At 41.8% G+C, this 7,500-nt stretch overlaps 2 long non-coding RNA genes across 3 annotated transcripts in view; one reads left to right on the top strand and one right to left on the bottom strand.

Annotated features, from left to right (window-relative positions):
• The window catches only part of LOC127004681 (uncharacterized), a 17,451-nt gene extending 12,602 nt beyond the window's left edge, over positions 1-4,849 (top strand). The window contains exons 3-6 of one of the 2 annotated variants that reach the window (XR_007757920.1): positions 1,864-2,151; positions 2,978-3,139; positions 3,621-3,755; positions 4,596-4,849. This is a non-coding gene — a long non-coding RNA (uncharacterized LOC127004681). Of the gene's footprint in view, positions 1-1,863; positions 2,152-2,977; positions 3,140-3,620; positions 3,807-4,595 lie in introns of both variants that reach the window. The other variant, XR_007757919.1, reaches the window with a different exon arrangement.
• LOC127004682 (uncharacterized) overlaps positions 4,545-7,500 on the bottom strand; it is an 8,703-nt gene continuing 5,747 nt past the window's right edge. The window contains exons 2-3 of the long non-coding RNA XR_007757921.1: positions 5,957-6,086; positions 4,545-4,693 (exon numbers count right to left, since the gene is read on the bottom strand). This is a non-coding gene — a long non-coding RNA (uncharacterized LOC127004682). The remainder of the gene's footprint in view (positions 4,694-5,956; positions 6,087-7,500) is intronic.

Here is a 7,500-nt window from a genome sequence, read left to right as displayed (position 1 = left end):
CGTTGTTATGTGCAGGGAGGGAGGGAGAGAAGGGGGGAGAGAGGATGCAGAGAGGACAGTTTTCTTTCTATCTGCAAAGACAGATAAGCTGCACAAATTTGCTCAACACTATGTTCAATACCTGGAAATTGTTGTCGAGGAAATCCCAGAGTGTCGTTTGCGATATCATGAACCTCTACTAGGATTGCAACACTGTCTCTGCTGTCACGAGTATATTTATATATGGTATGGACAGTTTTTGAATACTTATTAGACTGCGTAGCATATATATTTCAGCACGGAGGACGAAAATACGTGGAAATTACCGAGGAAATCATGAACACTGTCTCTCCTATCACGAGTGTATTTATGGATGAAATAGACAGTTTTTGTATCCTAATTAGACTGCGTATCTTATATATTTCAGCACGGAGAATGTGTATAACCCTTTTAGAGCACTATGCCCTGTTGTTGTTGTTTTCATTCTTTTATTTTTTTTATGTGTGTTGTCTTTTCTCTTTTTCTTATTTTGTTCAGATCTTAGTTTAAGTTTCGGCTTAGAAAAAGGCTGACCATGTTTTAAAATACTGACATATGATAAGTTTTACAATGTTAATCACGATCATAAATAAATGTACACAGTCTAATTAGTATAAGCAACTGTCTATATCATCTATAAATAATCATGATAGCAGAACAATGTTACAATCCTAGTAGTGATTCATGATATCGCAAACGACCCTCTGACATTTCCTGGACAATTTTCACATATTATCATCATCCGTGCTAAAAACAAATAAGCTACACAGTCTAATTAATATTCAAAACACTTTCTAAATCATCCATAAACTCATGACAGCAGAGACGATGTTACAAACTCAGTAATGCTTCATGACATCGCAAAAGACCTCTGGCACTTCCTCGTCAATTTCCAGGTATTTTCGTCCTCCGTGCTGAAATATATAAAGCTACACAGTCTCATTAATATTAAAAACTGTCTATATCATCTCTAAATACACTCGTGACAGCGGAGACAATGTTGCAATCCTAGTAGTGGTTCATGATATCGCAAACGATCATCTGGGATTTCCTCGACAACAATTTCCACGTATTTTTACCCTTAGTGCTGAGCGAGGCCCCGGACGGATAGGTGATTGTCCTACTCAGCAAGGGCAATCACCACCGCACCGCCGCTAACAAGGAAAACTGTGCAATGTCATTATGGTGTAGTTAGCAAGCGTCACTCTCCTCTTGGTCAGCGCGGCGAGTGTGTGTATCCTCTTCATACACGCTGGCAATTCACCACCCACCCACCCACCCTCAGAGCCTAATACATCTTACTCCGTCTTCTTCATGCCCTCCCTCACACCTGGGAGCGTAAAAGAGAGGTTGCTGGGCCAATTGCACCTATGTCTTCCCCTCTCTGGTGACAGCTTAACTACCTCTCAAATACACACGATCATAGACACATTCGCGATGCCACACGTTATTCACTTGTTTATAGGTCGCTAATACTTCATGATTCACCGTTAAACTATTGAATTGTCTCTTATATATACGTCACACGGCTTTGTTCTCGTGGCGGTGGGAATGCGAGATGATCGAGCTGTCTGTCTGTTTGTGTCAGTCCCTGGAGGTGAAGGTCTTGAATAATATACGTAGACGAGCTCATCCCTTACCGCCTAACTCTCATTCTTTATTTAATCTTATGAGCTTAGTCTCGGTGTTATTATTATTTACTGAGCTTGATTTGACACGCTTGTAAAATATCTATCCCCGATTTTTCAGAGTTACTAGTTCACGGCGCTTCAATACTTCCTTTTCTGGCTATTGTGGTGATTGTAGTTAGTGTTGTTATCGAGTTTTGTTTTTATTCCTGCACAGCTGAGACGGTTTGGGTTCGGGAGGCGAGATTCGTGACGTGCTGGTGACGTGGACAGAAGCCGCGGGGAGCTCCTCGGCTCAGCCTCACGCGAGCGGCAGATACCTGACTTCCCGGCTGTGAGGAGGAGCTGCTTCTTGCCTGGAATCTTTTCACGGGAGGCGGTGGCTGAGCGGTGCGTTACAGGGCCTTGAAGTACATCCCGCCGCTACGAGCATCGCCGAGTGTGCCGTCCTGGTTAACCTAGCAACTCGGAGTCTGTTCCCCGCCGCTGCGTCATTTTGTGAGAGGTATAATAAGGTGTTCTTTACTCCTAGTTCAGCTCCATGTTCCCGTATGTCACTCGCGCTCATAAAAACCGCTCCTCTACAGTTTATTCATCCCCCTCGTGCTCTCGTAGCGTTCAAGTAAATCTCATTATGACCTGTTTCTTTGCTGATGCTGACCGTTGTCTTGAACTCACTAAATAAACACCCGCGCCTGCTCCTCCCCCCCTCCCCCCTCATGTGCTCGTAGCGTCCCAATGCAATCTCGTTCTTGCCGTAAGGGTAATGATCGTGTAATTGTTTCATGCCCTCAGTGTGCCATTAACTCGTTCACAGCTGAAAACCACTATCAGTAATTGTACTCTACTATGTTGCAATACTTTAGTTTGCCTGTTCGGGCATGATTGGTACCACGTAAATATGGCTGGAATAGCAAGTGGTGATTCCATATCTTCTACTGCCCTCGCCGTCTATAACGTGCGTCTTAACTCAAACGTACCGAACATTATATAAGCATAAGGAGTAACCGGGACAATTTGAGGTGTTAAGGGTTGAAGGGATAATGGGGGTGAGGTACCGTGGTGAGTGTGAGACATGCTATCCCACTCACTTATCATAGTATATATTTTAGCAACGAAACATCTCCTTTGCATGACATTTCCATATATTCATGACTCCCGTGACGAGTGTTATCCACGAACACATTCAGCTACGAGTCGATAACAGTACTTTGCCAGACTCGAGCAGCGACAGTAACAAGCAATTCACGGCGAAGGAAAAGTGTTATTGTGGATGACCGACGTGTGTTACTGGTGCTTTCCTTCGCTATACAGACTTTCTTTTTCTCCAGGGCACTTGTCATCGGTTGCCTACGCGTGGGACTTCAGCAAATGGAAAAGAAAATACAAGAAAAGGCGTAAAAGGCAGGCAAGGCAAGAACGAGCATACAGATTGACACGCACTCAGGCAGATATCGACGCTCTGTCAAGATGATGGGAACGAGCAAACAGCGGTAAGGACGCGGACCGCCCCGCGCCTTTTATTGACGTAGACAAGTACTGACAGTGACACACACACACACACACACACACACACACACACACACGTATACTTTTGTGAGGTTACGAGTACTGGTGAGGCCTTTATAGCAAGTACTGCCTGACTGTCGCATTATCTTGTGCTATAAAGATTTCTTGTAGATAGGAAGAAGTCAGGATGTTCGTTGGCGTTTCAAGGGGTCATTCCACACGCACACAAACGCATACTTTTGAGAGGTTTTGAGTACGGGTAAGGTCTTAAAAGTATGGCCTGACTTATACATATCTTGTGTCATAAGGATGTTTTGTATATAGGAAGGAGTCAGGATGTTAGTGGTTGTTGTACGGTATATTCACCCATTTAGTGACGTACATGGATGGAGCAGTCGATGTTAGGGAAATAAATATTTTGCCTTTATAAAAGTGTAGAGTGACATTACGATATTTATTTTTCAGAGGAGTGTGTCGTGTCGATCAGCGTGTCCTGTCGTCTACAGAGAGGAACTCGTCGAGAAGTTGAGGGGTCGACCTTTTCCCCTGTTGACGTGCTGACCATCAATCCTGCCTCGGCGCTCTCCTCCCCGCACCAAGGTATAAAGTGCTCAGTTGCAACCACTTAGCCCACGAGACTCACAAAGCAAGGTATGGGAACGTTTGTAGTTTTCTTCTTTTTCATTTCCACGAACAGTTGCAATATTTTTTTTATTTTGACAGACTACAGGTTTTCTTGAGGAATACAATGGGATGATATATTTGTGATCTTGAAGATACAATAAGTGAACCAGTTTTCAGTATATTATTAAAGAATCATTGATAGTTGTTTTCCACATTAATTTTAGTTGCAATATTTTTTTTATTTTGACAGACTACAGGTTTTCTTGAGGAATACAATGGGATGATATATTTGTGATCTTGAAGATACAATAAGTGAACCAGTTTTCAGTATATTATTAAAATCATTGATAGTTGTTTTCCAATAATTTTCTCATGTCACAATTTTTATTTATAACTTGAAATATGAAAAGATAAACTGTCAGATGCTAACTATATAAATCCAATAATTGCTGATGAATATTTTTAATTACTAAAAATAAATAAATAATGCATTTTGACTAACATACTGAAAATAATATCCAGCTTGTTTTTGTTGTTTACATAATATAGTTGTAAGAAATTAGAATATCCAGCTAGATTTTGTTGTTTACATAATATAGTTGTAAGAAATTAGTCTTAGTTATTGGCTAAAAAAGTCTTCACAAATTGGCTAAAAAATATTATGCTGTCATAACTACCAAAGCCCGGCGAAAGACTGGAAGCATCAGGTCTTAATAGAAACTACTCTAGTTACCCTTGGCGAGTTTACTTCTTACCAAAGTAATCAAAAATTCTATGCATAGTTGACGTGTTTTCATTTCCATTTCTTCCCGACAGTCGAGAGCTCCTGATGTGTGACCGGCAGCTGCATCGTGCCATGGGTTGGGTCGTCCGCTGTCCCGTGTGGCGTCCAGTGTGTGCTCCCGACACCGCACCTGAAAGAAATGAGAAGAATCAAGATCAGTTCAGCTGCCTCAGTAATCCATCATGTCTCATAGTGCAGGGATTATTAACATCATGACTGTAGACTTTGTTTAAAGATGTTTCGGCGATGTGTAAAGGTTGCTCAATTAAAAACCCTGACCCAGACACTCCTCTTGTTTGATTTTACGAGATTTGCTTCCAGTCTTGCTTCGGAGACTCCTCGAGGTAGTTATGACTTAGCACAATGCTCTTTTGAGGTAGTTTTGCTATATATTTAAGAAACTTGTACATTTCGACCACTAGATATTAAGAAAATGCATATCAATTTTATAACGTTTAGCGAGGGCCGACACGCCAACGGAGCGGTATAATTAGGTGGTCTGTAAGCAACACCGTAGCCCCGAGTGATGGCATGAATAAAAAGGACTTCCATCATCAATAACAGCGATCATAAATGTACTGTTAGCGTAATTAAATGAAGGTGCAATGACTCCAACTAAAGTTTACGAGTTCTCATTAATTAAGCTGTTTCAACATTCATCAGTGTATAGTGGAATAAACCCAATTTTCAGCTTCACACATTAAGGAATACTACTACACATATATCTTTACCCCGTTAGTGCTGGCGTGGCGTTGGTCATAGATGGAGCATGAATCGTAGATCACCATTAGTTTGTAATGATGTTTCTTTCGCCAATTGATTTTACTCCTTTTAATGTCTGGCAATTTATTATTTCTTTTTACAACAATGGAGGCAGCTTAAGGGGAAAGATAACAACAATAATAAAAAGCCCGCTATATGGACGCTGCTCCGAACAAAATTAGAATGAACGAGAGGTCAATTTCGGGTGAGGAGGTGTCGAGTATACTCTCCTCGCTGAAATGACCTAAAATACACAAAAGCCTCAAAAAATAAACGTGACAACAAAGTACTATCAGTAGAACTCTCAGAATTAATATTACTTACTCGCTCTGTGTACATAACTCTGAAATGACCTAAAATAAACGAGAACTACAAGATTCTGAGGTAACAACAATTTACTATCGTTAAAACTCGCAGAATTAACGCTATTTACTTCCAATGGGCAAGTTAACACCCTGAAATAACCTAAAATACACGTGGGTTACAAAATTTTAACATGACCACAATTTACTATCAAAAACTCACTCACCATCCCTCTTGATACCCCTCTGGACAGACTTAAGCACGGCCGTAACATCAGCAAGGCACTCCATTATATTCTGTTCTGGCAATAAATTTTCTCTCTACTCACACTCCTCCTCTCGCTGAAGGCCTCGTCAAACATTCATGGGTTGGCGGCCTGGCGAGGAGCTCTTTTCTAGGCTAAGTCGTCAGTGGGTCGTCCCGGCGGTTTCTCGTCCTCCGCCTCGTCATTATTGAGTCTGGAGGTAAAGAAAAATAAGGAAGGTTCATATTTACCCTTTCAAAAAATAAGTGGATGATTATTTTCCTCTTTATTCTGCCCGTTATGCTCTTACCAATACTATACTTTTATTTTTATAGTTAAGGAAGCAGCGCAAGACAAATAAGCTAATAATAACGAGAAAAAAGTCCTCCAATCACTGCCCCTAGAAAAGTTTAGAAGGGCGGCATAAAGAGAGGCTAATTTCTGGAGGGGAGGGGTCTCGATAGTCTAGCTCCTTTTGAAAGAAAGAAATACTAAGAAATAAAAATTACTATAGTTTATTCAATCGCAGTGTTCCCCTGGTGCCTAGATATCGTTAGTCACACCTCTCTTGGTTAACTGAACTCCTCTCTGACTCTCAAGAAGGCTGTCGTCAAGCACACAAACTCTCGAGCTACATAAAACCAACGTAACATTATTGTGTGCAAAAAATGTCTACATATAGCAGACTCCTCAAGTCTAAGGAACCCTCCACTCACATTTAGCACCAAGGGACTGATCAGAAAGTTTGTCAGCAAGATTTCCACCAGATCGCCACTAACTTTCTAAACCTACAGGACCAAGAGTGCGTTACGGGGGGGCGGCGTTACATAAGCAGTGACGCGGTAAACTCTGCGGACACAGCCAGCCACTTTTACATTACCCAGCGGCTTCCCTACTACAACACCCCAGGGTCCATGTTCTCAAACCTTTCGGGTCTTGCACATCTATATTTGACAAGGCTTACGTAGAGGTTGTGGGTACGTCCAATGGGTGGTTTTGAAAGCCTAGAAATAGTGATTGTGATAGCTGCTCCCTTTACTGTTAAAAGAAAAAAATAGCCGCGCTCCGCTCAGATGATGCAAAAAATAACAACAAAAAAATATTCAGATTTGGGTTTGAATCTAATTATATCTACAATCTGATTATATCACGATGCAAATGGTAATATTATGTAAACAGTGGCATAGCTATACATTTCCGGGCTGTTCTTTCACATATACTTCTTATACATATTACAATCTTTTACTCTGATGTTTCGACAATTATATACGAGTTTTACGGTCACAGCAGTCTATTACTAATACTAATAATAATAACATCACACCCACCACCACCACCACCTGCTAACACCACCAACGACAAACGACCAGCAAGTGTGAAAAGAAAGGAAGAGAGAAAGAAGGGAAGGAAGGAGAGAGGGAGGGATGGAGGCGAGTGCATTGATGAGGGACAGAGATGCGAGGGTGGAGGAGGAGAGAGAGGGAAGAAGGGAGGGAAATCATTTTAGACCGAAGGGGAAGAAGAAGGGGAATATGATAAGGGCGGGGGAGGAGGGGGTGGAGGAAGAGAAGGACGAGGACGAGGAGGAGTAGGGTGGGTCTCGTAGTGAAGAGGGAAGGCTGGAGGGC

The sequence above is a fragment of the Eriocheir sinensis genome, chromosome 28 (assembly GCF_024679095.1).
Source record: "Eriocheir sinensis breed Jianghai 21 chromosome 28, ASM2467909v1, whole genome shotgun sequence".
Classification (NCBI taxonomy): Eukaryota; Metazoa; Arthropoda; class Malacostraca; order Decapoda; family Varunidae; genus Eriocheir; species Eriocheir sinensis.
The sequence above is the reverse complement of the archived record's forward strand: the minus strand, read 5'-3'. Positions and strand labels throughout refer to the sequence as shown.